Genomic DNA, 4,936 nt, shown 5'->3' with positions numbered 1-4,936 from the left:
TCTGTGTTAGTGACACTGTAAACACGATGGGGAGATTCCCTCTCTCTCTGTGTTAGTGTCACTGTAAACACAATGGGGAGGCTCCCACTCTCTCTGTGTTAGTGACACTGTAAACACAATGGGGAGGTTACCTCTCTCTGTGTTTGTGACACTGCAAACACAACGCGGAGATTCCCTCTCTCTCTGTGTTAGTGACACTGTAAACACAATGGGGAGATTCCCTCTCTCTCTGTGTTAGTGTCACTGTAAACACAATGGGGAGATTCCCTCTCTCTCTGTGTTAGTGACACTGTAAACACAATGGGGAGGTTCCCTCTCTCTCTGAGTTAGTGTCACTGTAAACACAATGGGGAGATTCCCTCTCTCTCTGAGTTAGTGTCACTGTAAACACAACGGGGAGATTCCCACTCTCTCTGTGTTAGTGTAACTGCAAGCACAATGGGGAGATACCCTCTGGTCTCAGTGTTAGTGTCACTGTAAACACAACGGGGAGATTCCCACTCTCTCTGTGTTAGTGTAACTGCAAGCACAATGGGGAGATACCCTCTGGTCTCAGTGTTATTGACACTGTAAACACAGTGGGGAGATTCCCTCTCTCTCTGTGTTAGTGACACTGTAAACACAGTGGGGAGATTCCCTCTCTCTCTGTGTTAGTGACACTGTAAACACAATGGGAAGGTTACCTCTGGTCTCTGTTTTAGTAACACTGTAAACACAATGGGTAGGTTACCTCTGGTCTCTGTGTTAGTGAAACTGTAAACACAATGGGGAGATTCCCTCTCCCTCTCTGTTTGAGACACTGTAAACACAATGGGGAGGTTCCCTCTCTCTCTGTGTTAGTGACACTGTAAACAAAATGGGGAGATTCCCTCTCTCTCTGTGTTAGTGACACTGTAAACACAACACGGAGATTCCCTCTCTCTCTGTGTTAGTGTCACTGTAAACACAATGGCGAGATTCCCTCTATCTCTGTGTTAGTGACACTGTAAACACAATGGGGAGATTCCCTCTCCCTCTGTGTTTGAGACACTGTAAAGACAATGGCGAGGTTACCTCTGGTCACTGTGTTAGTGACACTGTAAACACAATGGGGAGATTCCCTCTCTCTCTGTGTTAGTGTCACTGTAAACAAAATGGGGAGGTTCCCTCTCTCTCTGTGTTAGTGACACTGTAAACACAATGGGAAATTTCCCTCTCTCTCTGTGTTAGTGTCACTGTAAACACAATGGGGAGGTTCCCTCTCTCTCTGTGTTAGTGACACTGTAAACACAATGGGGAGATTCCCACTCTCTCGGTGTTAGTGACACTGTAAACACAATGGGGAGGTTCCCTCTCTCTCTGTGTTAGTGACACTGTAAACACAATGGGGAGGTTCCCTCTCTCTCTGTGTTAGTGACACTGTAAACACAATGGGGAGATTCCCACTCTCTCGGTGTTAGTGACACTGTAAACACAATGGGAACGTTCCCTCTCTCTCTGTGTTAGTGACACTGTAAACACGATGGGGAGATTCCCTCTCTCTGTGTTAGTGACACTGTAAACACAATGGCGAGTTTACCTCTGGTCACTGTGTTAGTGACACTGTAAACACAACGGGGAGGTTCCCTCTCTCTGTGTTAGTGACACTGTAAACACGATGGGGAGATTCCCTCTCTCTCTGTGTTAGTGACACTGTAAACACAGTGGGGAGATTCCCTCTCTCTCTGTGTTAGTGACACTGTAAACACAGTGGGGAGATTCCCTCTCTCTCTGTGTTAGTGACACTGTAAACACAGTGGGGAGATTCCCTCTCTCTCTTTGTTAGTGACACTGTAAACACAGTGGGGAGATTCCCTCTCTCTCTCTGTTAGTGACACTGTAAACACAATGGGGAGATTCCCTCTCTCTCTTTGTTAGTGACACTGTAAACACAATGGGGAGATTCCCTCCCTCTCTGTGTTAGTGACACTGTAAACACAATGCGGAGTTTCCTTCTCTTCTGTGTTAGTGTCACTGTAAACAAAATGGGGAGGTTCCCTCTGAAGTTAAAACTCACCACTACTCTTAGAATTCCCCCTATACCAAAAAAGGCCGATATTCTAAATGGTGAACAGGGATTCTCACTCCCTGACACCGATGCAGGCTTCTGTGGGTGCTAATCAAGTCAAACTATCTTTTCAAGTTAACCCCCGGTATAACCCATACCTTCGCCGAAGAATTTTACCTACTTTCCCCTTAATAGCATCGATGTCCTGGGTCCTGCGTTATTAAGGAAGTGAAGTAAGCTAATAACCACTTTTTCAGGTTAAGTTATTTTTATTATTATATTTTTTCTTTTAAAAGCTGCAAACACTTTCTTTACAGAAAGGAAAAAAGATCTTGCTTCTGGCTGCTGCTGGTTGGTTGTACAGACCTTCAGTCCCACCTTGACAATCGATCTTCTTAAAATCTGGTCTTCTTGAGTTGTATTCGCTGGTGAACTCGGTTGCTGTGTCCTGTCTCACCATGCACCGAGCTGTGAGAGCTGGCTCTGGCTCTTGTTTAAATTCTAGTCTTCCTTAGATGTATAACTGTTTAAACTCGGCTGCTTGCCTTGTCTTTCCCATGACCGAGCTCTCTCTCTCTCTCTGAGTTTTCCTCCCCTTCTCTCCTCTTGCTGGTTTCCTCTGTCCTGTCCTCTGCTGCTCCCTGGGTTTATATTCTCTTTCTGAGAGTTATTAAGTTTTAACGACTTTATTGTAAATGAGCTTGTTTCACTTTGATAGTTAAAAGTATCTTTGATGTAAACATTTTACTACAACTAATTATTCATTTTGGGCATATCGTCTCCTCTCAGATCTGATTAAAAAATGCTTTGGTTTCAATAGGTGTTACTTTTATTTCTGTGATTTCGAATCGTTTAATTTTCCAATTGTCCCCAGCTCATAACTTTGCCTTTGATTTTGACTTCAAAGTGTGTCTCCCATAGACAGGTCGTCTCCAATTTTCTTTTAATTGACTTGATGTCCATAGAATTTTACACTTTAGAATTGACACCAAATTCGACTGAGCATCTTCCATCCTTTCCAGCTGTTTACTAAGAGAGTTTATTTCAATTAAGGTGTGAAACTTTGCTTTTAGCTGTATGCTAAAATTTAACTTGGTTATGACTTGAAAGACTTGCCTGTTTTAAACATTCGTCACTTAATGCAATTGAAACTCTCATCCATGCTTTTTCAGATGCTTCCTGAGATAGTTACATTCCATGAAGGTGTGAGCCATTGTTTTCGCTTACCACATGAAACCTGTGTGTTTGCTAAGCCTGCTTGTGAGCAAGAATCTGCATTTTATAACCCTGCTCTTTGAAGCTGCTATTAAACTTTTGTGGGATCTTTCCCTGTCCCTCTCAAACCAGATATTGCCAGACTTCCATGTTTCAAATGACACATTTTCCTGTATTTTCAAGAACACCTCTCTCTCTGTGTTAGTGACACTATAAACACAACGGGGAGATCCCCTCTCTCTCTGTGTTAGTGACACTGTAAACACAATGGGGAGGTTTACTCTGGTCTCTGTGTTAGTGACACTATAAACACAATGGGTAGATTCCCTCCTCTCTGTGTTAGTGACACTGTAAACACAATGGGGAGGTTCACTCTCTCTCTGTGTTAGAGATACTGTAAACACAACGGGGAGATTCCCTCTCTCTCTGTGTTAGTGACACTGGAAACACAATGGGGAGATTCCCTCTGGTCTCTGTGTTAGTGACACTGTAAACACAATGGGGATGTTCACTCTGGTCTCAGTGTTAGTGACACTGTAAACACAACGGGGAGATTCCCTCTCTCTCTGTGTTAGTGACACTGTAAACACAATGGGGAGGTTCCCTCTGGTCTCTGTGTCAGTGACTCTGTAAACACAACGGGGAGATTCCCTCTCTCTCTGTGTTAGTGACACTGTTAAACACAACGGGGAGATTCCCTCTCTCTCTCTGTTAGTGACACTGTAAACACAATGGGTATGTTCCTTCTGGTCTCTGTGTTAGTGACACTGTAAACACAATGGGGAGCTTCCCTCTCTCTCTGTGTTAGTGACACTGTAAACACAATGGGGAGTTTCCTATCCCTCTGTGTTAGTGACACTGTAAACACAACGGGGAGATTCCCTCTCCCTCTGTGTTAGTGACACTGTAAACACAACGGGGAGATTCCCTCTCTCTGTGTTAGTGACACTGTAAACACAATGGGGAGATTCCCTCTCTCTCTGTGTTAGTTACACTGTAAACACAATGGGGACGTTCCCTCTCTCTCTGTGTTAGTGACACTGTAAACACAATGGGGAGATTCCCTCTCTCTCTGTGTTAGTGTCACTGTAAACACAATGGGTAGGTTCCCTCTGGTCTCTGTGTTAGTGACACTGTAAACACGATGGGAAGGTTCCCTCTCTCTCTGTGTTAGTGACACTGTAAACACAATGGGGAGGTTCCCTCTCTCTCTGTGTTAGTGACACTGTAAACACAATGGGGAGGTTCCCTCTCTCTGTGTTAGTGACACTATAAACACAACGGGGAGATTCCCTCTCTCTCTGTGTTAGTGACACTATAAACACAACGGGGAGATTCCCTCTCTCTCTGTGTTAGTGACACTGTAAACACAATGGGGAGATTCCCTCTCTCTCTGTGTTAGTGACACTGTAAACACAATGGGGAGATTCCCTCTCTCTCTGTGTTAGTGACACTGTAAACAAAATGGGGAGATTCCCTCTCTCTCTGTTTTAGTGACACTGTAAACACAATGGGGAGATTCCCTCTCTCTGTGTTAGTGATACTGTAAACACAATGGGAAGATTCCCTCTCTCTCTGTGTTAGTGACACTGTAAACACAATGGGGACGTTCCATCTGGTCTCTGTGTTAGTGACACTGTAAACACAATGGGGAGTTTCCTATCCCTCTGTGTTAGTGACACTGTAAACACAACG

The sequence above is a fragment of the Scyliorhinus canicula genome, chromosome 1 (genome assembly GCF_902713615.1).
Source record: "Scyliorhinus canicula chromosome 1, sScyCan1.1, whole genome shotgun sequence".
NCBI lineage: Eukaryota > Metazoa > Chordata > Chondrichthyes > Carcharhiniformes > Scyliorhinidae > Scyliorhinus > Scyliorhinus canicula.
The sequence above is the reverse complement of the archived record's forward strand: the minus strand, read 5'-3'. Positions refer to the sequence as shown.